The sequence below is a fragment of the Phyllobates terribilis genome, unplaced genomic scaffold, assembly GCF_046119375.1.
Source record: "Phyllobates terribilis strain yellow unplaced genomic scaffold, ASM4611937v1 Scaffold_280__1_contigs__length_2496652, whole genome shotgun sequence".
In the NCBI taxonomy this organism is placed as follows: Eukaryota; Metazoa; Chordata; class Amphibia; order Anura; family Dendrobatidae; genus Phyllobates; species Phyllobates terribilis.
Window position 1 is genome coordinate 2387762 of NW_027363040.1, and position 16035 is coordinate 2403796.

The following is a 16035-nucleotide window of genomic DNA, read 5'->3' on the forward strand; positions in this document are numbered from 1 at the left end:
CGTTCTCTGATGTGCGATAAGATTTGATTTCTCTGCAAAATAATTCCCACATTCTGAACAGGAAAATGGCTTCTGTCCTGTGTGAGTTACCTGGTGCCTAACAAGACTTGATTTCTGATTAAAACATCTCCCACACTTGGAGCAAGAAAATATATTCTTCGCTGTGTGAATTTTTTGATGTTTAAGAAAAGACTTTTTGAGAGGAAAACTATTTCTATATTCTGAATGTGAAAATGTCTTCTTTGCATTAGGAGCAGTTCGTTTTTTAATGCTTATTTTGTGACTTTGATTTTCCTTAGTAGTCGGTAATGAATCAGAAAACAGGACCTGTTTCAAAGGATCAGATGACAGATCTTTGCTGTGAAGGGATGATGGTAAATCTGGAGTAATGGCATTCACTTCAATTGTATCCTGTGGGATCTCAAGGTCATCTGATTTAAAAATTGAAGATGTCAGCTGTCCCTCTGATCTCCTGGTACAGTCATCTGCCAAGAATAAGAACAATTATTATTTTTTAATAAAGAATCCTTGAATTTTATATTTTTGAACATTTCTACTTAAATTGTCTGTAAAAAAGGCAAGTTATATAAAAAAAAAATCACTTATTCACCAGGACAATGACCATCTAATAGAAAACCTCATAGGATGAACCAGTGGAGCGTGGTGTTCAACTGTTTGTTCATTCTGGCTCCCAAATATGGAGTAAAAGGCGCAGGCTCTGTCCAGCCACTAAGATTAGGGTGCCTGGGACCTGTAGTACCATCGAGTCTGACAGTATGGGTGTGTGTTCTGTCCAGCTGGAGTAATCTGCTCCCTGCTTCAGCCAATTGGAAAGCACCGCACCCTACTAAAGCTGGAGCATATTGCCGGAAGCTGCCAGATACAGCCTTGTTCTCCTCTGGTTCAGTCCTCTGTGCTCAGCTCCCGGCTTGTGTATTTGTTTCTGTTGTGACCTCGGCCCGTTTACTGACTACTCTTGTGTCTTCTGATTTTTTATGTTCTCTGCCCTCCTGGTTCTGACTCGGCTACCTGACTATTCTTCTTCCCATCTCACTCCACAGAACAGCAGGTAACACCGTGGCCCAAGCCTAGGGGTCTCTGTGTAGGTTCAGAACCATGTAGAGGGGTTAAAGGGTGATGAGCAAAGTAATTTGTGAAATCTGTAAACAGGGTAGATAGTGACAAGCCTGTTCGTGATAGCCATCTTTTGAGCATTCCTAATAGCAAAATGGCGCTTCTTCCTTTCTTAACCTGCCATGTGCCCAGACAGTAGTGTACAACCGTATATAGGGGATTGTCAGATTCAAGAGAAGGTGGAAAATTATTTGTAAGATCCATTTGTTTCCTATTATCCTTTGTGAAGAATTCCAAAATTATCACCACATAAAGTGACACACGTCAGATTTGAAAAATGGAGCCGGATTAGAAACATAAAACTGACTGCAGGAAGGGGTTAAATCAGAGGATTACTGAAGTCAAAAACTGTGACTATAGACAATAACACATCTACTGAAATGATCAAACTCAACAGTCTCCATCAGTAAGTAGTGAGTAATTGGAGTATGGGGCTCGGGGGCTCTTGGGAATCTAAACTATCGTAAGGGACAATATTTTCTGTCAGATGAGAAGAAATATTAGACATTTAAAGTGAACTTTTTTATAATAGTGCAGAGCTGAGGTGTCTTAAATATAGATCTCGGGCATTTGGAAGAGGTAATGGAGATCTTTTTGAAAGACTACCAGGGAGTTACAGAGTCACATAAGTGAGGCCGGCCGATCCCACCACAATGAAACTATCATACAGAATGAAGGTGTAAAAAAAGAAAGAATATATAAACATGTTACATCCCCAACAACGTATGTATGAAGGGAGAAATCCAACACTAAACTGGAGTTGCACTCATTTATGGTTGACCATTTGGCGCGAACAAGCCGGAACCCCGAACACGAACCTGAATTTGAAATGCCGAACAAATTCGCTCAATACTATTTATGATGTGGAGTGAATCCATGAAACCAGGGCTCGAGCCATGCCAACACATCTCCTGCAGGCGTGAAAAAATGTATATTACAGCCATCAGCCACGCACAGCTTAGAGATATATCATGGCACAGGTGTAATGTTTTCTGTATAGTTTATCACAATCCAGTTTGAAGTTAGTTGGTTTTAAAATAAATTGAAAAGTCAGGATAAAGGGAAACTCTGCTGTTATTGTACAGAAATTCACACTTGGCCCTCACTGCACATTTAATGTTGTAGACCATAAAAGTGAAGTTTGGCCAGAAAGACTGGACCTGGTCTTGTAGGGACCATATGAGCACATTCAGCAGCACAGAAGGGAGAGAAGGTAGATTCATCCAATAAGATATCAGGGTTCTAGGAAGCCAACAGCATCATTACCCTCCGCTTTCTCTTACAGGCCCATCATTATATTTTTCTTCAAGTGATTTTCTAACTTGTCAGCACATTCTACGTACGCTGTCATTTGGCTTTGTAGTTTACAGACCTGGGCAGGTAAAGGTCAGCGTCTCCTAATCCCAGGGGGTAGGTGAATCCTCCAGGTTGTAAGTTCTATAGAAAAGAGCTTTCACAATTACACAAAGTAATTTGAATATTTTCGGACGGAGGAGAATGTTCTGGTCTAGCGGCAAAAAGAGGATTTTTGGTACTCACCGTAAAATCCTTTTCTCGGAGCCTTCATTGGGGGGACACAGGAAACCATTGGTGTATGCTGCTGCCACTAGGAGGCTGACACTAGGCAGAAAAAAAGGCTAACTCCTCCCCAGCAGGCTACACCCACACTGGGAGTGAACTAACCAGTTTGTGAGAAAGCAGTAGGAAAGGAGGTATAAGGGATTACCCTAAAATGAACCAAAAAAGGCACAAATAAGGGTGGGTGCTGTGTCCCCCAATGAAGTCTCCGAGAAAAGGATTTTACGGTGAGTACCAAAAATCCTCTTTTCTCTATCGCTTCATTGGGGGACACAGGAAACCATGGGACGTCTAAAAGCAGTCCGTCCCTAGGGCGGGAAGAGACAAGTACTCCAAAGGCAAGGTCGGTCCACCACTGCCTGAGGGACCTTCCAATACCGATTGGCGTTCCTGAGGCTGAGTGGACATACCGTGTAGTATAAGGAGAATGTGTGGACCGAAGACCAGGAAGGACAAACAGTCCATGGAGCGATAGGAACATTCTGGATAAACTGGCAGTGTCGTCCCCCCCCCCCCCTGTTCAGGGGAGAAACTGTGGAGGAAAAAACAGAACAATAAGTACAGATCGAAGCACCAGACTGTCTAATCTAGCGCTCCACCCTGTATGTAAGTACGGCTAAAAAGATGAGACGGGCTTTAAACCTGAGCGAGTCGGAAAAAGGAAAAGGTCCCGGACTTCCTGCGACCCTGAAAGGGGGGCATTAGAAGGCAGCTCCCCGGCCAGGGGACAAGAGTCCCAGAACACCTCCACCTCCGACAGGCGCAAGGCTTAGGCTAGACGGGAGAATAGCCCCTCCCATACAGGGAAAACTTTGCTCGGTGGGGGGGGGGGGGGAGAATTAAGGACCGATCTCTGGAAGGACCCCCCCTGTTCCATGTGTTACACTGTCCCCCAAATTTACTCATCATGCTTATGTGGAGATGAGAGAAGAAGGCGAAAAAAAGAGAACAGGAAGATGGACACCAAAAGAGTCCAACTCTCCAGGGAAGGATCGAGAACTCTTACCGTGAAAGTGAAGACTATGGCGCCAACGGAGGGAGGATTCCACCCACGGTAGAATTAAACATGATGACACATGTCCCGCAGAAGTAACGACCGCCCATCTGAAGGGAATGCTCTGATGAGAACCTTACCTGTCTCTGGAAACGACCCACTGGTTCGTGTTACGCTGGACAGGACGGGTTTGCATAAGGGCCATCATGTCCTGCTAGGCGGAAGTTCTCTCCATCGAAATAGAAGGTACGGCAAGAGCCATGGCATTAATGAGGTCCTAGTCAGGTAGACGGCAGACTGATTCAGGTTGTGGAATCAGGTGTTTCATTATGAGGCGTCTGGAGACCGATAGTCCATCTTGATCCTAGACAAGTGGCAATCCTGAAAGGAAGGAAGAAAAGAAGAGTACCTGCATGTGGAATCCTGAATCCAAAGATGAGTCTTCAGAGATGAGCTTCGTTATCAACCATTTATCCTGAAAATGTTGGGAGCTGCCAACAACTGTCTCTGGAAGTGGAAACCTCTGACTGAACACATGTTAAGCCGGATAGTGCCGGCTTGAGGAAAGGCTTCCATGTCCTGAAAGTCGGAAGTTCTCTTGTCGAAAGAGAAAATTAAGCAAGAGACACAACATTACTGAGGTACCTGACTGGTAGAAGGTAATCAGGTGCTTCGTCTCAAGGCGTCTAGAGACTCTAGGTCTGTTTCGGTCCTCGAAAGTGACGGAAGAAAAGGCGAGTACCTGTATGCGGAATAGTCTCCCTAGAGGAGCGCCACAAACAGCCGATTATCCAACTGATGAAAGGCGTTGACGACAACTGTAGGGAAAAAGAAAAACCAGGAAGAACAACACGACCACAACTCGTGTATAGGCATCAGACCAGTAGGTCCCAAGGAGCCTGGGCAAACCGGGGCGGTAGTAAGAGCATGACGAGAAGAATCTGTTTTCGTGACGAACTAAGACCTGCTCCCTGGTATGAACAGAGCCTGTAACAGCATCTGGTCTGTAATACCATGTCTGCAACTGAAGACTTGAAGAGGTCTGCTTCTGAGGAAACAAAAAAGGTGAGTGTTGACAAACTGACAGGCTGTGGATAGAGGATCGAATACTATAGAGTTAGCGGCAAATGGAAAAACACACTGTAGCTGCTAATAAGGGGGGGGGGGGGGTTAGCAGGTCTGAACTGCTAGGGATAATGGACGGAGAGCCCAGATATAGATAAGATAAGTTCCTGGAGCACTACATAGAATTATGCCGTTGAAAAGAGACAGCTGTATAGCTGTGTCCATGGATGTTAGTGGGTCAGACCAACTGCAGAGAGTACCCGACAATTGAGCATAAGGAACCTAGAAAAGGAGATAATGGAGGTTGTTGCATGTATGTTCTTAAATAGCAGTGGCAAGGTAACACTCTGTTACTGGTCCGCCTTAGTCCGAAGGACTGTTGGCAGGGTAGGCAACCACATAGATCTGATATCATTAGGAAGTGGGCAGGAGTTGGCAGTGGTTTGCCTGGGTAGACGTGCCATAGGTATGGGCAACAACTCTGTTATAAAAGTAATAACTCTAGAGACACCTCGGTTCTGACCTACTAACGCTAGTAGTAACAGTGTGAGGGATAATCTTGGTGAATTGAGGACCTGTCCGTAGGGAAAGGCATAAAACAGCTCCTGTGTGTACCATAAACAAGGTAACCTGTTAAAGGCAAGGCACCTTGCAGGTACCAGAATGGTAACTGACCAGAAACCGTAGGTTGCAGCACCATTTCCTGAGTATACCTCATTCGCAGGGTGCACTCAATCAGATCTCTTCGTGATTGGAGGTGAGAGACACTCTCGAGAAGAGATTGATCCTTGTGGAAGAGGATCGTCGTCCTTGACTCAGGCCTGCTTGACCGCTGATACTGGGCTGTTCATCATGTCTTGTGACCTTGAGGGACCGGTTGGAGTTAAGATCGGAAACCGACTCGGGTAGCAGGGTGGAGAGGTCCAACTTTAAAACTATCTCTGGGAAAGAGAAGCGAGACATGGGAGTAGTCCTAGATTATGTAGGAACAAGGGGAGTCCAGACGTGAGGCTGGAGGGCACCAGCTCCCTGGAATTCTGCGTGATCTGCTGTAAAAGCAAGCATCTGATACATCTTGAGAATAATCAGAGCAGCTGAGGCGGATAACTTGTTAGCAGTCGCGAAGGGACCTCTACCAAAGGTTGGTGAGGTCGGTACCGGATACAATAAGGCGGCAACCATCGGAATACCGCTTTCGATCCTGGTGGCGGGGAGCTCCGGAGAGAACTGTGTGCTTGTGTTGTGGTCGATTCCTGCTGACCTATGGATATTGGTACCCTGATACCATAAGTCTTAGCATGGTCTGTCCCACAATCTGTACAGTTTTGGGATGTCCCATGAAATGTCCCACAGACGCTATGGTATTGGAATGAAATGTCCCACAAACGCTATGGTTTTGGAATGAAATCGTCCCACAAACTCTATGGTTTTGGAATGAAATCGTCCCACAAACTCTATGGTTTTGGAATGAAATCGTCCCACAAACTCTATGGTTTTGGAATGAAATCGTCCCACAAACTCTATGGTTTTGGAATGAAATCGTCCCACAAACTCTATGGTTTTGGAATGAAAACGTCCCACAAACTCAATGGTTTTGGAATGAAATCGTCCCACAAACTCAATGGTTTTGGAATGAAATCGTCCCACAAACTCTGTGGATTTTGGAATGAAATATACTAGAACTAATGTGGAATGAAAAGTCCCATAGGAAAAAAATGGGGACTGGGCCCGAGGGGCCAAAGGCCGGGATAGGGCCTACCTTGTCCTATGTGGGGGACCCCGGTGTTGATTTTCCGTGGGCTAACAGTTGAAGCAGTGCCGGGAGCCGTCTGTGAGAGGCCGCGGCTGGGAGATGTAGGTCGTGGCAGTAGCTGAGCCAGAGGCCGCGGCTGGCGCTGCGACAGAGGCCACGACAGGCGCTGCGACGGAGGCCACGACTGGCGCTGCGACGGAGGCCACGACTGGCGCTGCGACGGAGGCCACGACTGGCGCTGCGACGGAGGCCACGACTGGCGCTGCGACGGAGGCCACAACTGGCGCTGTGACGGAGGCCGCGGCTGGCGCTGCGACGGAGGCCGCTGCAGGCGCTGCGACGGAGGCCGCTGCAGGCGCTGCGACCGAGGCCAGTGCAGGCGCTGCGACCGAGGCCAGTGCAGGCGCTGCGACGGAGGCCACGTCTGGCGCTATGACGGAGGCCGCAGCGGGCGCTGCGACGGAAGCTGCTGCTGGTGCCGGCGGCTGCTGGAGAAGAGGCGGGGGGACCGCGGCTAGCGTGATAATGTTGGCTGCAGCTAACATTGGAAAGGAGGCCGCAGCTGACGAGGAAACACAGCAGGGCTAGCGCTGTGACAGGGGCCGGGGTAGGCGCTAAGATGTAGGTCGCGGCTGGTGCTGTGACGTAAGCCGTAGGTGTGGCGCGGGCAGCGTCTGTAGCTGAGAACCCGGCTGCGGCAGGCGCCAGATGGAGGCCGCAGGCCGCGTGAGTAATGGCGCCGGCGGGAGAGGGAGGGGGCGGAGCTGAAAAGGGGCGCGCAGAGAGCCCGCGCTGAGGAAAGAGGGCTAATGGTGCAGTGGGTGGGCGGGTTTGGGGGGGGGGGACTAGGCCTAAGCCAGGGCCTAAATTATGAAAGACGGCTGTGTTCTCTGATGGGACCTGACCCACAACACTGTGTTCAGAAACCAGTGCACTAACCGCTGTGCTGGCCACCTGAAGAAAGGACTGTAGCAAGGAGGATACTTGTTTTCTGGAGATGCCCCGACACCTTCTTCACAGTCCTGAAGACAGCATCAGGAGACCCCCGGTTGAGGGGGGGGGGGGGGAATCCTGGAATAGGAACGTCTTCCTTCCCACACCACTGCAGTCCTTGGCGGTGCTAAAGACAGTGTCGACTCTGCATGAGGGGAGGACCACTGACTAGTGATCACCGTCTTTCTCCCGGCCCGCTCCGAGGAGGGGGCTGGGGTGGGGAAAGGCAGGACCATCCGCCACGAGTCACCCCAAAACGCTTTGGAAGAGTTAGGGGGAAAAAAGGGTCCTGCCTGTTAGACAAGAGAGTGGACGATGTGGGCAACACCACATTGTTCTCTCTGTCCCAAAAGGTGGGAAATCAGGGTGAGCTGTTACACCCTGTTGCCCGAAGTCACAAGCTGTATCTGAAAAAGAAAGGAAAAATATTAATAAAACACAAAAAGATTGTAGAGACGGGTCTGAACGCAGACCCATGTCTTGCCTCCTTGGACACTAAGCAAAAACTGGTTAGTTCACTCCCAGTGTGAGTGTAGCCTGCTGGGAAGGAGTTAGCCTTTTTTTCTGCCTAGTGTCAGCCTCCTAGTGGCAGCAGCATACACCCATGGTTTCCTGTGTCCCCCAATGAAGCGATAGAGAAATGGTGATCACACGATTATGATACGGCCAGACTACACCACCGATAAAGCAGCCACAGACAGGGACTGAGAAGATTCTGTGACTTCTCTGTATTCAATGGTTACTACTCACCTGGGTAGTCATATGTAGGAATCTCCTCTTTACACCGCTCATCACCCCTCACATATGTCTCTGTAGTATTAATATGGGTCAGATCTTCACCCTGAAACAAATATTATAAAAGTCAAAGACAGATGGAGAAGTCACAAGTTTGATCGGCTCTAATCCTGTTATCTCCACCGTTCTGATAACACAAATATAAAACATAATAATGGTGGATAAAACAAAACTGAAGCCATGACCTTTACAGCCGTCTACACATCATAGGGGAGATCTCATGACACCTTCTCTCCATCTACCTGATGATCCTGAGGAACATTGAGATCTCATGACACCTTCTCTCTATCTACCTGAGGAACATTGGGATCTTCTTGTTCACAGTCCTGTGGAAGAAGACGACGGGGACATCTCTCTGGTGTTGTCCTCTTACTGGATATACAGTTATATGAAAAAGTTTGGGCACCCCTATTAATCTTAAGCTTAATGTTTTATAAAAATTGGTGTTTTTGCAACAGCTATTTCAGTTTGATATATGTAATAATTGTTGGACACAGTAATGTTTCTGCCTTGAAATGAGGTTTATTGTACTAACAGAAAATGTGCAATCTGCATTCAAACAAAATTTGACAGGTGCATAAGTATGGGCACCTCACCAGAAAAGTGACATTAATATTTAGTAGATCCTCCTTTTGCAAAAATAACAGCCTCTAGTCGCTTCCTGTAGTTTTTAATGATTTCCTGGATCCTGGATGAAGGTATTTTTGACCATTCCTCTTTACAAAACAATTCCAGTTCAGTTAAGTTTGATGGTCGCCGAGCATGGACAGCCCTCTTCAAATGATCCCACAGATGTTCAATGATATTCAGGTCTGGGGACTGGGATGGCCATTCCAGAACATTGTAATTGTTCCTCTGCATGAATGCCTTAGTAGATTTGGAGCGGTGTTTTGGATCACTGTCTTGCTGAAAGATCCATCCCCTGCGTAACTTCAACTTTGTCACTGATTCTTGAACATTATTGTCAAGAATCTGCTGATACTGAGTGGAATCCATGCGTCCCTCAACTTTAACAAGATTCCCGGTGCCGGCATTGGCCACACAGCCCCAAAGCATGATGGAACCTCCACCAAATTTTACTGTGGGTAGCAAGTGTTTTTCTTGGAATGCTGTGTTTTTTTGCCGCCATGCATAATGCCTTTTTGTATGACCAAACAACTCAATCTTGGTTTCATCAGTCCACAGGACCTTCTTCCGAAAAGAAATTGGCTTCTCCAAATGTGCTTTTGCATACCTCAGCCGACTCTGTTTGTGGCGTGCTTGCAGATACGGCTTCTTTCGCATCACTCTCCCATACAGCTTCTCCTTGTGCAAAGTGCCTTGTATAGTTGACCGATGCACAGTGACACCATATGCAGCAAGTTGATGCTGCAGCTCTCTGGAGGTGGTCTGAGGATTGTCCTTGACTGATCTCACCATTCTTCTTCTCTGCCTTTCTGATGTTTTTCTTGGCCTGCCACTTCTGGCCTTAACAAGAACTGCCCCTGTGTTCGTCCATTTCCTTACTATGTTCCTCACAGTGGAAACTGACAGGTTAAATCTCTGAGACAGCTTTTTGTATCCTTCCCCTGAACAACTATGTTGAATAATCTTTGTTTTCAGATCATTTGACAGTTGTTTTGAGCAGCCCATGATGCCACTCTTCAGAGGAGATTCAAACAGGAGAACAACTTGCAAGTGGCCACTTTAAGTAGCTTTTCTCATGATTGCATACACCTGGCTATGAAGCTCAAAGCTCAATGAGGTTACAAAACCAAAAAAAGTGCTTTAGTAAGTCAGTAAAAAGTAGGTAGGAGTATTTAAAACAAGAAAATGATAAGGGTGCCCATACTTATGCACCTGTCAAATCTTGTTTGAATGCAGATTGCTCATTTTCTGTTAGTACAATAAACCTCATTTCAAGGCAGAAACATTACTGTGTCCAACAGTTATTACATATATCAAACTGAAATAGCTGTTGCAAAAACACCAATTTTTATAAAACATTAAGTTTAAGATTAATAGGGGTGCCCAAACTTTTTCATATAACTGTATCTAAAGGAAGCACATACAGGGACTGAATTCATTCTATACATACAGATAAGTATAGGCCGTGTGTATTTAGTCCTGTTTATTACCTGGTGATGTGAGGGGCTCAGGAACCTCCATCATGATGTCCCTGTACAGATCTTTGCGTCCTTCTAAATACTCCCACTCCTCCATGGAGAAATAGACAGCGACATCCTGACATCTTATAGGAACCTGACACATACAATGATACCGTCATCCCCCAATCCCTTCATAGTGTTACTGTATAATGTCCCAGGATTCCCAGCAGTGTCACCTCTCCAGTCAGCAGCTCAATCATCTTGTAGGCGAGTTCTAGGATCTTCTGGTCATTGAAGTCCTCATGTATCAGGGGGTGAGGTGGAGGCCCCGTGATTAGGCTCAGGGGTCTTCCCCATCCCTCAGACACAGGGTCCTGACAGCGCTCACTAGAGGTTTTCTTCACTACTGTGTAATCCTGGTTATGGAGAGACACATTAATAAATCTCACTACAGACATTTCCAGAGTCCTCACCTCTCCAGTTCTGTCCATCTGTTATTCCCATAGATAAGAATGATGTAATGTGACGTCATCAGAATCTCTCACCTCTCCAGTAAGTCGGAAAAGGATCTCTAGGGTGAGGTGTAATATCCTCTCCACCATCTTGTCCATCATTTTCCTGGATAAATCAGGAAAATTTTCTTATATAGACGATCTTCACTGAGAGGATCCGGTATTTTAGAGATCTGAATGAGAAAAAGATAAGCTGATAGATAAGACCATTTTTCTGCAAACGATGATGCGGAATCCAAAATGTACCACGAGCACCCTTTATCCCTTAATCTGGTGTTCAGGTCTATTAAAATCTGTGACATTCGAGCAGTACCTTCTCAACCATAAAAATTGGCCCTTGGGTTTTCCTGTTTTTATGGGGATGGGGGTTGTGGTTATCCCACTTCAATAGTTTATTAGTGCTTGAAGGTTTATGGTAGATGAGTGTCCCTAGGGTCCCATTACAATCCTTCTTGATCAGTACATACAGGAAAGGCAACTGGTAATAATTGGTGTTGGTCTGCTCCTTTAAACAAAATGTACTTTTCAGGTTATATCCTCAGTACCCTCACTTTTCATCCCTTCTTTTGAGGCCCACACAGTCAGACTCTACCAGCCCTTCTCCCTGCGAGTGGCGGTTGTGTATCGCCCTCCTGGCCCCTCCCGTCAGTTTTGGATCACTTTGCCACTTGGCTTCCAAACTTTCTATCCTATGACATCCCCACCCTCATCATGGGAGACTTTAACATCCCAATTGGCGATTCCCTCTCCCCATCTGCCGCTCATCTTTTATCGCTAACTTCCTCCTTCAGCCTTTCACAGCTTACTAATTCTCCTACACCTGAAGATGGAAATACTCTTTGACCTGATCTTCGCCCGGCTCTGTTCAATACATGACTTTACTAACTCTCCTCTTCCGCTCTCTGATCACAACCTTCTTTCATTCTCTGTCAAGAACTGTCACCCTGCTCAAGACACCCCCACTTTCCACACTTATAGAAATATATATGCCATTAACACCCAGAAATTTATGAAAACGTTGCAATCATCATTGGCCCCAATCTCCTCCCTCTCATGCCCTGACTCTGCACTGAAACATTATAACGAAACACTGCAATGCGCCCTGGATGAAGCCGCACCTCTTACACAGAGAACAACTCGGCACAGACGGCGACAACCTTGGAACACGCTGCAAACACGTTTTCTCCAGCGGGGCTCCAGGTGTGCTGAACGGCTGTGGACAAAATCTAATCTGGCCGAAGATTTCCTCCATTATAAATTTATGCTTAAAACCTATAACTCCGCCCTTCACCCCTCCAAACAAACCTACTTTAACAACCTAATCATATCATGGTCCAATAATCCTAAACACCTGTTTGACACTTTTCACTCTCTCCTTAATCAAACAGCACAGGCCCCAACCACCAAACTCAGCACTGACGATCTGGCCAATTATTTCAAAGAAAAAATGGACCATATCCGACAGGAAATTTTCTCTCAGTCCCAAATGTTATACATGCTCCTCCCTCCCACATTGTATCTTGCTCATTTTCTGACTTCGAACCAGTCACGGAAGAAGTGACAAGGCTCCTTGTTTCCTCTCGCTCTACCACCTGCACCAGTGACCCTATTCCTTCACATCTCCTTCAGTCCCTTTCTCCAGCTGTCATCACTCACCTAACTAAAATATTCAACCTCTACCTCTCATCTTGTATTTTTCCCTCCTTTTTTAAACACTCCAGCATACATCCATTACTTAAAAAAACATCCCTCGACCAGAACTGTGCTGCTAACTACAGACCTGTTTCCAATCTTCCCTTTATCTCTAAACTCCTGGAACCACTGGTCCACTCCGGTCTAATAAGCTATCTCTCAGATAACTCCCTTCTTGACCCTTTACAATCTGGTTTCCGCTCTTTACATTCTACTGAAACTGCACTCACTAAAGTCTCTAATGATCTACTAACAGCTAAATCTAATGGTCACTATTCCCTGCTGATTCTCCTGGATCTCTCTGCAGCATTCGACACTGTGGTTCTACCTCTCGGACCACTCCTTCACTGTGTCTTTTGCTGGCTCCTCTTCTTCTCTCCTCCCCCTTATTGTCGGGGTTCCTCAAGGATCAGTCCTAGACGCCCTTCTTTTCTAATTATATACCGATCCTATTGGACAAACAATCAGTAGATTCGGTTTTCAGTACTATCTCTATGCTGAGGACACCCAATTATACATCTATTCTCCGGACATCACCCCTGCATTATTACAAAATACCAGTGATTGTCTTTCCGCTGTCTCTAACATTATGTCCTCCCTCTATCTAAAATTAAATCAGTCAAAAACTGAACTACACGTATTTCCTCCCTCCAATAACCTACCTATGCCCGATACTGCCATTTAAGTTAATGGCTCCACCATTACTCGCCAGCAACATGCCGGCTGTCTTGGAGTCATACTTGATTCAGATATTTCCTTCACTCCTCACATGAAAATCACTTGCTCGCTCGTGTCATCTACACCTCAAAAACATCTCTAGAATCAGAACTTTTCTTACCTTTGACTCTGTAAAAACTCTTACTGTAGCTCTTATTCATTCTCATCTGGACTATTGCAACTCTTTACTTATCGATCTCCCTCTTTCTAAACTTTCCCCTCTCCAATAAGTCCTAAACACAGCTGTCAGGATCATATTCCTCACCAACCGATACACCGATGTCTCTTCCCTGTGCCAGTCATTTAACTGATGGCCCATCCAATACAGAGTTAAATATAAACTTTTCGCTCTTATCCACAAAGCTATCCACGATTCAGCACCACTCTACATCTCCTCCCTCGTCTCAGTCTACCACCCTACCCGTGACCTCCGTTCTGCTAATGACTTAAAACTAAAATCCTCCGTAATCCGAACCTCCCACTCCCGTCTCCAAGATTTCTTGCATGCTGCACCAATTCTTTGGAATGCACTACCCAGGACAATTTGATTAATTCCCAATACCCACAGTTTTAGGCATGCCCTAAAAACCCATTTCTTTAGACTGGCCTATCACTTCAACACACTTATCTAACTGTCCCAGTTTTGGCCCATATTAAAATTTTCTTCAAAATCATGCTCCTACCATCCATGCACTGAATAGCCTCTGTCTGTACTGTACACTTACTGGCTGGCGAACAGTTCATGTAATGTTATGTACTTACCCTATTTAGCATATTAAGGCTGTATTATACAATATATGTACATTTTACCTTTTGTGTCTCCCCTATTTCCTTATAGACTGTGAGCTTGTGAACAGGGCCCTCACGCCTTTAAATATCTGAGTTATGCTTATTCTGGAAAGTCTGTATTGTCGGTATAAGTCCCCCCTAAAATTGTAAAGTGCTGTGGAATATGTTGTCGCTATAAAAATTATTATTAGAATTAAATTCAGATGTAAATCTAAGGCCCACTCTATTGATGTTGAGTTCCCCGACAAATTCAAAAGATTGTTCACTCGTCCCTGACCAGGTGATAAAAATGTAGTAAATATATTTGTACCATACCCCAATATATGGATGCCATCACTTATGATCATCCCTGAATATTGAGGATTCCTCCAACCAGTCCAGGGATAAGTTAGCATATGAGGGGGCACAGGGGCTCCCCATCGCAGTACCCCTGAGCTGGTGGAAGTACTTCCTGTCAAAAAGAAAGAAGTTATGAGTAAGAGTGAATTTTAGAAGATCCTCCATGAACTCATTATGTCTGCTACACTCTATTGATCTGGATTTCAAGAAATGTCTTACTCCTCTGATACCATCCTCATGCGGTATATTACTGTACAAAGCCTCGATATATAGTAAGGCCTGCTCCCTACATGCATGTATACATGCTCGAGGGTCTACATGTAGGGGAGCAGGCAAAGGGAAAACCATTTTCCAGAGGAATTATTCCAACTGCAGGACCTCAGGCAATACTGCGGGAACATTACACTGTGTGGGGCATCATACATCCTACATAAGTGGCATAATGGGGGCATTACACTGTGGGGGCATCATACATACTACATAAGTGGCATAATGGGGGCATTACACTGTGTGGGGGCATCATACATACTGCATAAGGGGCATAATGGGGGCATTACACTGTGGGGGCATCATACATACTGCATAAGGAGCATAATGGGGGCATTACACTGTGTGGGGGGCATCACACATCCTGCATAAGGGGCATAATGGGGGCATTACACTGTATGGGGGCATCATACATCCTGCATAAGGGGCATAATGGGGGCATTACACTGTATGGGGGCATCATACATCCTGCATAAAGGGCATAATGGGGGCATTACACTGTGTGGGGGGCATCACACATCCTGCATAAGGGGCATAATGGGGGCATTACACTGTATGGGGGCATCATACATCCTGCATAAGGGGCATAATGGGGGCATTACACTGTATGGGGGCATCATACATCCTGCATAAAGGGCATAATGGGGGCATTACACTGTGTGGTGGCATCATACATCCTGCATAAGGGGCATAATGGGGGCATTACACTGTATGGGGGCATCATACATCCTGCATAAAGGGCATAATGGGGGCATTACACTGTGTGGGGGCATCATACACCCTGCATAAGGGGCATAATGGGGGCATTACACTGTGTGGGGGCATCATACATCCTGCATAAGGGGCATAATGGGGGCATTACACTGTGTGGGGGCATCATACATCCTGCATAAGGGGTATAATGGGGGCATTACACTGTGTGGGGTCATCATACATACTGCATAAGGGGCATAATGGGGGCATTACACTGTGTGGGGGCATCATACATACTGCATAAGGGGCATAATGGGGGCATTACACTGTGTCGGGGCATCATACATACTGCATAAGGGGCATAATGGGGACATTACACTGTATGGGGGCATCATACATCCTGCATAAAGGGCATAATGGGGGCATTACACTGTGTGGGGGGCATCACACATCCTGCATAAGGGGCATAATGGGGGCATTACACTGTATGGGGGCATCATACATCCTGCATAAGGGGCATAATGGGGGCATTACACTGTATGGGGGCATCATACATCCTGCATAAAGGGCATAATGGGGGCATTACACTGTGTGGGGGCATCATACATCCTGCATAAGGGGCATAAT

General features: G+C 46.1%; 1 long non-coding RNA gene across 1 annotated transcript; it reads right to left on the minus strand.

The window, feature by feature from the left end:
• Window positions 1–272: 272 nt before the first annotated feature.
• LOC141220295 (uncharacterized) lies at window positions 273–2573 on the minus strand. The gene is made up of 2 exons (XR_012288637.1): window positions 2507–2573; window positions 273–485 (listed from the first exon to the last, which is right to left on the minus strand). It is a non-coding gene; the product is annotated as an uncharacterized lncRNA (long non-coding RNA).
• Between the last annotated feature and the right edge of the window lie 13462 nt (window positions 2574–16035).